Raw genomic sequence first — 14,783 nt, forward strand, 5'->3', positions numbered from 1 at the left:
TCAATTCTTACTTTATAAATTTCTGAAACATACACTGAATTTTGTTAATGACTTTTCCCTATCTTCAGAGATATCCAAAGGATTTTTCTCCTTAGGACAACTGACATGAAGAATATTATTAATGATTTTTTTTTGGGGGGGGGAGGGTACTGAGCCACTCTTGCATTCCTAGAATAAACCACTGGGTTATTTATAATGCACATTTTAATGCAACATTGGTTTCTTTATTTTTTTATTGTTTTTTTAATGTTTATTTATTTTTGAGAGAAAGAGAGAGATACAGAGTGTGAGTGGAGGAGGGGCAGAGAGAGAGAGGGAGACACAGAATCCAAAACAGGTTCCAGGCCCTGAGCTGTCAGCACAGAGCCTCATGCAGGGCCCGAACCCACAGACTGCAAGATCATGACCTGAGCCAAAGTCAGACGCTTAGCTGACTGAGCCACGTAGGTGTCCCAACATTGGTTTCTTTAAAAAAATATTTTATTTCAGATTTCTGTATCAATATTCGTAAGTGAAATTGATCCACTGTTTTCCAAAATAATTTTTTAAGATTTTGGAATCCGTGTTATACTTACTTGAAATAAATGGGAAGTTTTCTTTCTTTTCTTATGTTTTGGAATAATTTAAGTAGTATAGGTAAGTAGGGATTATCTGACTCGGCGCATTTCTTGTCAGGAAATTCTTTTACTGCCTTATTTTATTCAATAATTAGTCTGCTCAGACTTTCTGTGCTAAATTTAATTTTTTCCTAGAAAATGATTCATTTCATGAAGATTTTCAAATCCACCTGCATATAATTGAGCAACTGGTCTCTTATGATTTAATTTCCTCTGTTTTGATCATTATCCCCCTCCTTCCTTTATGTAACTTTTAATATTTGAATATTTGTGCTTTTTTTCTTTGTATTGATTGGATTAATTAGCGGTTTGCCTGTTGATTTTTTCAAAGAACCAATTTTTAAATTAACTCATCCATTTCCTTCTTACTCTGTTAATTGCATCCTATCACTTTCTTTTGCTTACTTTATTTTCTAGTTTTTAGGTGGTTGTTGAAGTCGTTTGTGGGTTTCTTTTCTTTCATTTTCATTAATTTATAGATTTAATGCTAAAATTCTTATCCTCAGAACTTCCTCAGCTGTGTCTCACATATTCTACATGTCACAATATCATGTATTCATTTTCACTATGTTCAAGAAATTCTTCAATTTTTATTTGAGGCTCCTACCTTCACTCAACATTTATTTAATAGTGTGGCTTTTTAACTCTTCGGTAGAAGGGACTTTGTGGGGATTTGTCTTTTTCTTTGAAAAATTACTTCTGGTTTTATTTCTGTAGAGTCATGTTTGTATTACTGCTGCTCTTTGCAATTCACTGTGGTTCTCTTTATGTGACCTAAGATATGGTCAATATTCTTTAGTGTTTTTTTTTTAATTTTTTTAATGTTTATTTATTTTTTGAGAGAGAGACAGAGACAGAGAATGAGCAGGAGAGGGGCTGAGAGAGACCGGGAGACAGAATCTGAAGCAGGCTCCAGGCTCCGAGCTGTCCAGCACAGAGCCCGACATGGGGCTCGAACTCATGGACCATGAGATCATGACCTGAGAAGAAGTCGGATGCTTAACAGACTGAGCCACCCAGGCACCCCAATATACTTTACTGTTTTATGTGAACCTTTTGAGAATGTATACTCTCGGGACACCTGGGTGGCTCAGTCAGTCAAGCATCCCACTTTGGCTCAGATCATCATCTCAGGATTCGTGGGATGGAGCCCTGCACTGGGCTGCGCACCCACAATGCAAAGTCTGCTTGGGACTCTCTCTCTCCGTCTCTCTCTGCCCCTCCTCCACTCGTGCTCGTGCGTGCTCTCTCTCTCTCTCTCTCAAAAATAAATAAAATTTTTTAAAATGTATACTCTCTGAGGTTTAGATTTTGACAAGTCTTTATAAGGTCGACCTCATCGACCTTTTATACGAAGCATTTTACTTATTTTTTCCACTTGAAGTGTGTCATATCTCCTCTTAGTACTGAGTTTCTCTTTCCTCTTGGCACCTGTAGTTTCTGGTTTCAGGAAGTGGTTTCTGTTACTGGGTGCATACACCTACTTCGTCTTCATTGTGAAGCATACCCCTTAACATTGGTTAGACAGCCTTCTTTGTCTCTTTTCAAGGTTTTTGGTGTCAATTACACCTGGTCAGAGTTGAGAAAGTCACTTTATTTTTACTTGTGCTTCTTAGTATACCCCTGTCCAACCTTTTATCTGTACTTTCTTTATCTCTGTTTTAGTATACAAAATGTCATATTTGGCTATGTTAATCAACCTGAAAATCTTAAGTTCTTCTTATTTCAATAGGTTAAGTCCACTTACAGCTATTGATATGGAAGTTTAATATAATTTTTATAAAGTCTCCCCATTTTTCTCCCGTGTTTTGGTCGTATACCAACTTCACAGTGTCAAGCATGGGACCACTACATGTGATGCTCTCTCCTTCAAATCATCTGGAGTCTCGGCTTCTTGAGTTGCTTCTTGAGCACGTTGCTTGCTCACAACCAGTCCTCATGCCGGAGTATCTACTGGAGCTCATTCTCCAGTAAATTCCTAAGGAAGGGCTCATGGAAACAATATCCCTAATTTTTTCCATATTCATAGCAGTTTGTTTATAGCTTTTCCACAAAAAGTCAGTTTGGCTGGAATCCTTGACTCCTATTTCCTTTCCTTGAGTTTCTTAAGCATTGGTGTTAACAAATCTGATGACACGTGACCTCCTTTCCTTTAAAAGTGACTTATCCTTTTGCCTGGATTCAACAGATTTTTTCTTCTTTACCTTTAATTAATATACTTTATGAGAATATCTGTCTTGAACAACAAAGAAATTGATTTTCCAAAGTATGCACCATGATTTGCAACGTGCAGTTTCAAGCAAGCATTCCTGAGTTTTGGTATTTGCCAGGATCTTTTAGTACATTAGACATTCTTCTAAGATGTTCTGTTGTGCTTTTTTGAATAGACAATTTTTTTTACAGCAGATTTAGGTTCACAGCAAAACTGAATGAAAGGTACAAAGATTTGCCCATACACTCTCTGCCTGCATAGCCTCCCCCATTATTAACATCCCCCACCACAGTGCTTGGGACATTTGTTATGACAGATGAAACCACACTGATGCATCTAATCATCCAAAGTCCATAGTTTACACTAGGTTCCACTCTCGGTGCTGTGAATTTTATGAATTTTGACAAATGTATAATGACATATATTCATCACTATACTATCATACAGAATAGTTTTGCTGTCTTAAAAATTCTCCATGCTCCACCTATCCATCCCTCTCTTCCTTCCCAACCCTTGGCAGCAACTACTGAACTTTGCACTGGCTCTAGAGCTTTCTCTTTTCCAGAATGTCATATAGCAGGAATCCTACAGTATGTAGGTTTTCATATTGGCTTCTTTCACTCAGTAATATGCATTTAAGTTTCCACCATGTCCTTTTGTGGCTTGAGAGTTCATTTTCTTTTAGTGATGAATACTATTCCATCATCTGTATATACCACAGTTTATACTGTTCATTTACTGAAGCACACCTTGACTGCTTCCAAGTTTTGGCAATGATGAATAAAGTTTCTATAAACATCCATGTGCAACTTTTTGCATGGCCGTTAAGTTTTCAACTCCTTTGGGTAAAATACCAAGGAGTACCATTCCTGGATCATGGTAAGGTCATAATTAGTTTGGTAAGAAACTGCCAACCTGTCTTTCAACATGGCTGAATCATTCACCATCGTCACCAACCAGAAATGAGAATCCCCGTTGCTCCACATCCCCACCATCATTTGGTGGTGTCAGTGTTCTGGAATCTGGCCAATCTAATAGAGTTAGTGGTACCCCATTGTTTTCATTGTCACTGCCCTGATGACATATCATTTGGAGCAATTTTTCATGTGCTTATTTGTTATGTGGATATCTTCTTTGGTGAGGAGTCCGTTAAGGTGTTCGGCCCATTTTTTAATCCATTTGTTTGCTTTCTTAGTTCTGACTTTTAGGAGTTCTTTCGATATTTTAGGTAACAATCCTTCATCAGATGTGTCTTTTGCAAGTTTTTTCTCCCAGTCTGAGGCTTATCTTCTCATTCTTATGACACTATTTTTCCTCAGACCACATGTTTCTAACTTTAATGAAGTCCAGCTTACCAATTTACTCTTTTATGGGTTGTGCTTTTGGTGTTATATGAAAAAGGCATCACCATACCCAACGTTCCCTAGGTTTTCTACTATGTCATTTTCTAGGATTTTGTAGTTTTACATTTTAAAATCTGTGATCCATTTTGAGTTAATTTTTGTGAAGAGTATAATGTCTCTGTCTAGATTTACTTTTTTTTTTTTTAATTAAGATGTCCAGTTATTCCAGCACCTCTTATTGGGAAAGACTATTTTCCCTCCATTGTATTACTTTTGCTCCTTTGTCAAAAATCAGTTGACTATGTTTATAAGTCTACTCCTGGACCCTCTCTTCTGTTCCACTGATCTACTGGTATATTCTTTCACCAATACCACACTGTCTTTAACATTGTGGCTTTATAAGGAAACTTTGTTTTCTCCTTCAATATTATGCTATTCTGGGTCTTTTGCCTCTCCAAATAAACTTCAAAACAGTTTGGCAATATCTGCAAAATAACATGCTAGGATTCTGATAGGGATTGCACTAAATCTATAAATCAAGTTAGACAGAACTAACATTTTGATAACATTGAGTCTTCCTATTCATGAACATAGAATATCTCCCCATTTATTTAGTTCTTCCTTGATATCTTTCATCTGAGTTTTTATTTTGGATCTTATGGTATTTTGTTAGGTTTATACCTAGGGTTTTTTCTTTTTTTCTTTTTTTTTTTTTTTGCATTCTAATATAAATGGTATTGTGTTTAAATTTCAAATTCTACTTGTTCACTGATGGTACATAGGAAAGCGACTGAGTTTTGTATATTAGAATTGTAACCTGCAACCTTGCTATAATTTATTAACACTAGAAGGTTTTAGTTGATTCTTTCAGATTTTCTACATAGATGAAAAGATCATCTGCAGTTTTATTTCTTCCTTCCCCAGCTGTATGCCTTTTTTATCTTTCTTGTCTTATTGCATTGGCTAGGACTTCCAGGATAATGTTGAAAATCAGGGGTGAGAGGGGACATCTTTGGCTTGTTACTGATCTTAGTGGGAAAACTTCAGCTTTCTCACTATTAAGATGTTAGCTATAGGTTTTCTATACATAGTTCTTGGGAAGTTGAGAAAGTTTCCCTCTATTCCTGTTTACTGAGAGTTTTTATCATGAATAGGTGTTGGGTTTTGTCAAAGGCTATTCCTGAGCCTATTAATATGATTGTATGACTTTTCATTTTTTCTCAGTTGATGTGATAAATTATACGAGTTGATTTTTGAACCTGAACCAGCCTTTCTCAACTGGGATAAATACTATGTGGTGATAGCATATAATTCTTTTTATACGCTGTTGGATTCAATTTGATAATATTTTGTTAAGGATTTTTGCATTTGTTTATGAGAGGTATTTACCTTCAGGGTTTTTTTCCCTAGTAATGTGTTTGGTTTTGATTTTAGAATAATTTTGGCCTCAGAGAATGAGTTAGGAAATATTTCGTTTGCTTCTGAAAGAGATTATAGTTAACTGGTCTAGTTTCTTCTTTAAATGCTTGATGGTTTAAATGATTTAAATTCACCATTCATCTGGGCCTGCTGCTTTTAGTATGGAAATTTATTAATTGTTGATTCAATTTAATACCTATAAGCCTATTCAGAAGATATAAGTCTATATCTTCTTGTGTGAATCTTCTTCTATATCAAGAAGATATAAGTCTATATCTTCTTGTGTGAATTTTGGCAGATTGTGTCTTTCAAGGGATTTGTCGATTCCCCCAATATATCAAATTTTGGGGCAGATAATTATAGTATTGTTTATTATCTATTTAATGTCTGTGGGATCTATAGTGATGTCTCTTATTTTTGATATTTGTAATTTGTATTCTCCTTTTTTCTTAATTAGCCTGGCTAGAAACTTACTAATTTTATTGCTCTGTTCAATAAATATAGCTTTTTAAAATTGATTTTGATTTTCTGTTTTCAATTTTATTGATTTCTGCTCTAATTCTTTTCATTTCTTTTCTTACACTTACTTTGGATTTAACTTGTTCTTCTCTTTCATGGAAGTTTAGATTATTGATTTTAGATCTTCCTCTTTTTTAATAGATGCACCCAGTCCTTTAAATTTCTTTAAATTTCTAAACATTGCTTTTGCTGCATCCCACAAATTTGGTAAGTTGTGTTTTCATTTTAATTTAGTTCAAAATATTTTTAAATTTATCTTAAGATTTATTAACCAAGTGTTATTTAAAGGTGTTACTTAATCTCCAAGTATTCTGAGATTTTCAACCTTTCTGTTTTAATTCGCTTGTTGTCTAAGATCAGACATTGCATGATCTCTGTTCTTTTAAATTTGTTAAGTTGTACGTTATGGCCCAGAATATGGTCTATCTTGGTCAATGGGTCCATATGAGCTTGAGAAATATATGCATTCTGCTACCGTTGGATAAAGTATTCCATACATACCCATGACATCCAGTTGATGGATAGTGTTGTGTGGTTCAACTATGCCCTTACTAATTTTCTGCCTTTTGGATCTCCCCATTTCTGATAAAGGAGGACAGAAGTCTCCAACTATTACAGTGGATTCATCTATTTTTCCTTGTAGTTCTATTAGTTTCTTCCTCACATACTTTGATGCTCTGTTGTTACACGCATACATGTTAAGGATTGTTATGTCTTCTTAGAAAATTGATTCCTTTCTAATCATATAATGCCCTTCTTTCCCCTGATAATTTTCCTTACCCAAAAGGCTGCTATTCCTACTTTTTCAATTATTTTTAGCATGATATAGCTTTCTCCATCCACTTACTTTTAATCTATGTGTCTTTATATTTAAGGTGGGTTTCTTGCAGGCAAGAAATAGTTGGGTGTCATCTTTGATCCACTCTGACAATCTCAGTCTTTTAATTCGTGCATTCAGACCATTGATGTTCAAAGTATTTCTTGACACAGTTGGATTAAGATCTACATATTTGTTTCTGTTTTCTATTTGTTGCCCTTATTCTTTGCTCTACTTTTGTCTTCCATTCTTTTTCTGCCTTTGGTGACTTTAATTGAATATTTCATATGATTTTATTTTCTCTCCATTCTTCACATATAAGTTATACTTTTTTTCTTTTTTAGACAGAGAGTGTGAGCAGAGGAGAGGGGCATGGGAGGGGTGAGAGAGAGAGAGAGAGAGAGACAGACAGACAGACAGACAGAGAGACAGAGAGACAGAAAGAGAGAGAGAGAATCTTAAGCTGGCTCCACGCTCAGTGCAGAACCCAACATGGGGCTCAATCCCATGACTTTGGGATCATGACATGAGCTGAAAGTAAAAGTCAAATGCTCAACCAACTGAGCCACCCAGGCATTCCCCCCCTTCTTTTTTTTCTTTTTACTTTTTTAAAGTGGTTTTCTTAGAGTTTGCAATATACATTTACAACCAATCTGAGTCCACTTTCAAATAACATTATATTTGCTATTCCATGGATAGTGAAAGTACCTTTTAACAAAACAATCCTAATTCATTCCTCATCCTTTGTAGAAATGCTATTATTCATTTCACTTACACATAAGCATACATAGGCAAATACAGTGTTGCTGTTACTATTTTGAACAAACTTTTATCTATTGTATCAATTAAGAATAAGAAAAATAAAAAAAACTTTAATTTTACCTTCACCAATGCTTCCTTCCTTCCTTTATATAAACTCAAGTTTCTGAGCTTCCTTCTTGCTGAAGAATTTCTTTCAGTGTTTCCTATAAGCCAGGTCTACTGGCAAAAAATTTCTTCAATTTTTGTCTGAGAAAGTCATTTCTTCTTCACTTCTAAAGGGCAATTTTGCAGGATACAGAATTCTAGGTTGATAGCTTTTCCCTCCCAACATTTTAAATATTTCACTTTATTCCCTTCTTTCTTGCATAGTTTCCAAAAAATTGGATGCAATTCTTATCTTTGCCCTTTTACAGGTATAAAGTGTTTCTTCCTCTGGCTTCTTTCAGGATGTTTTCTTTATCTTTAATTTTCTGTACCTTGAAAATGATATGCCTACGTGTAGTGGGGTTTTTGCATTCACTCTTCTTGGCGTTGCCTTAACTTCTTGGACCTGTGGTTAGATATTGTAGAATAACTTGCAGAAATTCTCAGTCATTATTATTTCAAATATTTCTTCTATTCCTTTCATCATGGTTCTAGAATTTTTTGGTAGTTGTCCTACAGTTTTTGGGTATTCTGTCCTGTTCTTTTTTTTTTTTTTAACGTTTATTTATTTTTCAGAGACAGAGACAGACAGCAGCAGGGGCAGAGAGAGAGAGAGAGAGAGAGAGAGAGAGAGAGAGAGAGAAGAGACACACAATCTGAAGCAGACTCCAGGCTCCAAGCTGTCAGCACAGAGCCCAATGCGGGGCTCGAACTCACAAACTGAGATCATGACCTGAAGAGAAGTTGAATGCTCAACTCACTGAGCCACCCAGGCGCCCCTGTCCTGTTTTTTTCCAATCCAACTTTTTTCTTTGCTTTTCAGTTTTGGAGGTTTCTATGGAGATAGCCTCAAACTCACAGATTCTTTGCTCAGCCGAGTCCAGTCTAATAATAAGCCCATCAAAGGCATTCTTAATTTCCGTCAGTGTTTTTCTGCTCCAGCGTTTCTTTTTTTCTGTCTTTGAATGCCATCTCTCTGCTTGCATTGCCCATCTGTTCTTGCAGGCTGTCTATTTTATGAACTGGAGCCTTTACCATAGTAATCACAGTTGTTTTAAATTCCTGGTCTGGTAATTCCAACACTGCTGCCATATCGGAGTCTGGTTCTGATCCCTGTTCTGTCCCTTCCAAATGTGTTTACTGCCTTTCAGTACTTGGGTTTTTTGTTTGTTTGTTTGTTTGTTCTTGATAGCCACACATGAGGTACTGGGTAAAGGGAACTGCTGTAAACAGGCCTTTAGTAACGTGCTGGTAAGGTACGGGAAGAGCAAGTGTTTTCTGGTTCTGTTATTAGGTCTCAGTCTTTCAGTGAGCCTGTTCTTCTGGACTGTGAATTTCACAAGTTTCTCAGTATTCCCCCCTCTTAGGTGGCACGGGATGGCTAAGGGGGGCTGGAGTCGGGAATTTCCTTTCCCCTGGGTAGGTCAGTCACTGACATAATTGCAGCAGGTAGAGTTCCGGTAAAACAGGTTCTCCAGAGGGCATATCTTGTTAAAAACATAATCCTCTGGAATATCTCAAAACGGTTCTTTTTCCCTCTCCCTGGCAGAAGCACCAGGGCATTTTCCTCCAATATTCACTGTGAGAACCGGGGGGAGCCCCAGGAGGGAACACTCCCAAAAGTGTGGGGCCCCGGGATTTTCCAATGCTTAGAGCGGTCCACGCGGAGCCCCCGGCGATTCATCAGTTCAGTTCAGGTTGTCCCATCAGGCACCGGTTCCTTAGAGGTCACTGCTCACGTGAGCTGTGATTATGTGCACCTGCCTGTCGCTCTCTCCGATTTGGGGGCAGAAGTTTGCCCTGTGACCTCACTGCCTCACAGATCTAAGAAGGGTTGTTGGTTTTTCAGTTTGCCCAGCTTTTTACTTATTGTTAGGACAGAGTGGCAACTTCCAAGCATCTTACGTGCCGGACAAGAACCTGGAAGCCTCTCAGGTGCTTTCATCTCTTTCCTCTAGTTTTGGGGTTTTGTTTTGTTTTTTTAACAGGTTTTCACTTTTCCCTCTTCTGTTACTCTTAAGGCATTACCATGGGTTTATACGCTCTGGTGTCCTTTCCTCAAGTTAGTGTGTCTGTGATTTACAATTCGGTCCTGTGATCTTTCAGCTCTTTTCAAATCTTTCTCTTCTCTACTCACCTTTTTTCTGAGTTTATAATCTATGCTGTTGTCTCTGAATTTCTTTAGTTCATTTTGAAACATCATGTAACAGTTTTAAGTCTGGTGGACCTGACTTAAAATTATTCTGCTCTTTATTCTGTCTCTTTAACATATAAAAGCATATATATATATATATATAAAATATATAAAAGGTAACTTCAAATAACTATCTAAATAAATATAAACTAGATTACTCCACCCATTACTATAAATTACACATAATTATATATATATACACACACATATGGTTTTATATAAAGTTTAGTTATATGTATATAACATGTATCTTTATATAAATATATAAATACATAAATTACATGTAATTTATATAATTATGTGTATATATAACTGTTTTACATATAGCATAATTTTATGTACATGACATAAATGGTATAATTACACATATAATATATATGTGCAGGGGCGCCTGGGTGGCGCAGTCGGTTAAGCGTCCGACTTCAGCCAGGTCACGATCTCGCGGTCCAGGAGTTCGAGCCCTGCATCAGGCTCTGGGCTGATGGCTCGGAGCCTGGAGCCTGTTTCCGATTCTGTGTCTCCCTCTCTCTCTGCCCCTCCCCCATTCATGCTCTGTCTCTCTCTGTCCCAAAAATAAATAAAAACGAGAAAAAAAATTTAAAAATAAATAAATAAATAAATAATATATATGTGCAATATACATTTATGCATATATGTATAATAATGTAATTTATATACAATTTATACATAAAATAATTTATATGTAAATATTTATATATTTAAATATATGAATATAGTATATATCAATGTATCATATATTTCTATATTAAATATAAAAATAACTATATAAAAGAACATATATGAAATAAATAACATATAGAAATATTTTTATATATTTATAAATATATAATAAAAAGAGAGACACCAACCAGGAGCAGAATTATGGCTACAGGTAACAGAAACATTTCAGAAAAACAGATAAGTCTGGAAGGAGCTTCTTTGGACAAAAGGAGAATGGGTGAGCTTCTCTAGCGGCACGGCTCTAGGCAACTTGTTCTTCTGTTTTTACCCGGTATTTAAAACACAGCCTTTCTTTTCTGAGATCTGGTGGCTCTGTTTCCCTCCCTCCCTTTTACCTGATCCCTGTCTGTTCTTTGCCCCTATCACCCTGCTCAATCCATATTTGATTCTCAAAAGCTTATTCTCAAAGGAAGGCTTGTCTGAGGGTGCCCGGGTGCTCAGTCGGTGAAGCATCCGACTTCGGCTCAGGTCATGAACTCACAGTCCATGAGTTCAAGCCCTGCATCGGGCTCTGTGGTGACAGCTTGGAGCCTGGAACCTGCTTTGGATTCCGGGTCTCCCTCTCTTTCTACCTCTCCCTGCTTGTGCCTTGTCTTTCCCTGTCTCTCAAAAATAAACAAACAGTAAAAAAATATTTATCAAAAAAAACATAAGGCCTATCTGGAAGGGGTTTTACTAGATTAGCTTCCAAAGTCATGGGCCAAGATTGCTCCAGAAACACCCGTTCTTACCATATCTCCTTCGCTCCCTCTTGGTTTCGGCTGCTGTTTCCACACTGGCCCACTATGCTCTCCATGAGTACTTGTAACTGATTTTTGGACACGACAGAAATGGTGCTGTCTTTCCTCCACTTCCTGTCATTCATGTCCCAACACATACGTGGGGATAACGTGTCACCTAGTAACGTGTCACTGTGTTGCGTGTGTACGTGAAGTTCTGCTCTCTTCCAAGCTCTGCCTACTTTTACGTAAAGACTCGCAGAGATGAAACCCTCTGCCTCTCTGAGAGCTTCTCATTTGCCCTCAAACTGAATGAGGGCAGGTGGGTCTATCTCAAAGTGACTGGGTTCCTAAAAGCAAAAGCCTGACTCCTCAATCGTAAAACAAAGAAAATGAAAAGTCATTCATATAAAGAATGTGCAGTAAATATCCGTGATTCTAATTTAGGAATGACTAAACTGCGGTAGCATCAGATCTGACGTTTGCATGCTCTTCAGGAAAACCTATGCTGCAGTTCCGAGCCATTCTCTCTCAGGCAGAAATCAGCATGGAGAGATATCCTAGCAGCATGAAACAGTCTTCTGGAAAAGAGAGCCCTGTCTTTGATTAAAAGATTCTGCAGCTTGGGGCGCCTGGGTGGCGCAGTCGGTTAAGCGTCCGACTTCAGCCAGGTCACGATCTCGCGGTCCGTGAGTTCGAGCCCCGCGTCGGTCTCTGGGCTGATGGCTCAGAGCCTGGAGCCTGTTTCCGATTCTGTGTCTCCCTCTCTCTCTGCCCCTCCCCCGTTCATGCTTTGTCTCTCTCTGTCCCAAAAATAAATAAACGTTGAAAAAAAAAAAAAAAGATTCTGCAGCTTAAGACATTTCTGGGATCATTTCCAGGAACGCATATATAATTTACAGTGACTGACTCCTTGCTCACTGCCAATGATAACTTTGTTCTCTCCACTTTTATAATCAATACAGGAGACAACAAACTCGAGAGGGGGAAAAAGGACCATCTCCCATTTTCCACCAGTGAAAAGTCAAAACCAGATACATCTGCACAAACCACATCTGTACCCAGGCTTACATACTTTAAACACGAACGGAGATCCAGAGCTTTGACTCCGTTATTACTGAAAGTTAAAAGTCTATAAAAAATATAATTGGCCTAAGATCAGCGGTCTCCCCTCAAACTTAATGGTCCACTAAGTTTTGTGGATCACTTACTAGGTCAAGGCACTGTGCTCGTTACCGAGCAGTAAGAGTTAAGAAAATAAACCAATACGCTCTGGTCCTCAGGGAATTCAGAAGCTGGTCTATGTGTCTGGGAGCATACATACATATGGATATAGTCAGGGAGAGAAAGTGGTGCAGATATTATACAGAACGAATCCCACTGGGCAACAAAACCGAAGTGTAAACAAAGCACTTAAGAAGCACAGAGAAGAGAATTCAGGAACTTGGGAAAAAGCATCCCAGAATAAAGACTATTTGAAATAGCTCTTGAAAGACAAGCAGGATTTCAGCAGGCAGAAAAGTACAGGAAGGATATACGAGAACAAAGGCAAATGGAAACATGGGGGAAAAAAAACAAAACAAAAACCTGACATTGTAGCAGGTTTTCAAGTAAGACTGTACTTATGTTGTAAGAACTTAAGGGGCGCCTGGGTGGCTCAGTTGGCTTAGTATCTGACCTTGGTTCAGATCATGATCTCACCGCGTGTAAGCTTGAGCCCCGCATCAGGCTCTGTGCTGACAGCTCAGAGCCTAGGCCTGCTTCGGATTCTGTGTCTCCCTCTCTCTGCCCCTCCCCTGCTTACATTCTGTTTCTCTCTTTCTCTCTCTCTCTCTCTCTCTCTCTCTCTCTCTCTCTCTGTCAAAAATAAATAAACATTAAGAAAGATAAAAAAAAAGAAGTTAAAGAAAAAAGTTCAAATTGGTTTATTGGACTTCAACTGCTACTTCATTCTATGCTTGATGAACAACCTCAGTATCTCATCCTTCAGGCAAATTTTCAAATACACGAGCGAAGAATAAAACAAAATGACAACAAAAAAAGGTTCAGGCGGTCAGTTCACTAGGTCATCAGTTAACAATGAGATAGTTAAGCATGCCTCCGAGGAAGTAACCAGTTTACATGGATTAGTGCCCTGACTGCCACATGAGATGCCCACTACCGAGTAGGAAGCATTCATTTTTAGTGCTGGAAACCAGCTCTTACGTTAAAGGAACAAGAAAACAATAGCCAGTACTGTGTTCCACACAAGGGAAAAATCAAGAACCAGCTAACTAAATGGTGTGCCTGGTTCCAGCCACTACAAAATAGCAGAAACCACAGGGAACATCCTAAATGTTAAAATGCTTGGGGCGCCTGGGTGGCACAGTCGGTTAAGCGTCCGACTTCAGCCAGGTCACGATCTCGCGGTCCGGGAGTTTGAGCCCCGCGTCAGGCTCTGGGCTGATGGCTCGGAGCCTGGAGCCTGTTTCCGATTCTGTGTCTCCCTCTCTCTCTGCCCCTCCCCCGTTCATGCTCTGTCTCTCTCTGTCCCAAAAATAAATAAACGTTGGGGAAAAAAAAATATTAAAATGCTTAATATTTTCTTTTTAAGAAGACCATTTTTCACGACTGACAAGTGTCACAGTCATTAATACAAAGAGAATGCTGAATAAACACTTGTAAAATTAAAACAGATCTAAGTAACAGGGGCACCTGGGTGGCTCAGTCGGTTAAGCATCCAACTCTTGGTTTCAGCTCAGGTCATGGTGTCATGGTTCATGAGTTCAAGTCCCGCATCCAGTTCTGTGTTGACAGCATGGAGCCTGCTTAGGATTCTGTCTCCCTCTCTCTCCGCCCCTCCCCTGCTCACTCTCTCTTTCTCAAAAATAAATAAATAAACATTTAAAAATAAGTAAATAAATCTATGGAGAGCTATAAAATGCATCATGATCACGTTTTGCCACCGACTATTAAAATGGTAGTAAAGTTACTAACATTGAATTATTATAAGTCAATTATAATTTAATTATATTATTATAATAATTGTAATTTATTATTATTATTATAAATGAATCATGTGTACACAGTGCTCAGTATCATTTCACAGAATTATAATTATTTCACCAGAGAAGTGCTGTGGTATAAAGGAAAGAATGAAGCATTTGAAGTCAAATGGCCAAGGTCAAAGCATGGAAGAATCGTTCCTGACACTGTTGTGTCAAGGCCCGGCGAGCATCTTAGGCATGGGACCTGGCCTCTGTTAGCTTTCCAAATCCTCCCCTGTGCAGTGAATTTGACAGCAACAGCCATGCACA

The 14,783-nt window shown here is 38.0% G+C and overlaps 1 protein-coding gene across 11 annotated transcripts in view; it reads right to left on the bottom strand.

The window, feature by feature from the left end:
* The window catches only part of RYR2 (ryanodine receptor 2), a 756,924-nt gene that overhangs the window by 535,108 nt on the left and 207,033 nt on the right, over positions 1–14,783 (bottom strand). The gene's annotated exons all lie outside the window — the stretch shown is intronic.

This window comes from Prionailurus bengalensis, chromosome D2, assembly GCF_016509475.1.
Source record: "Prionailurus bengalensis isolate Pbe53 chromosome D2, Fcat_Pben_1.1_paternal_pri, whole genome shotgun sequence".
In the NCBI taxonomy this organism is placed as follows: domain Eukaryota; kingdom Metazoa; phylum Chordata; class Mammalia; order Carnivora; family Felidae; genus Prionailurus; species Prionailurus bengalensis.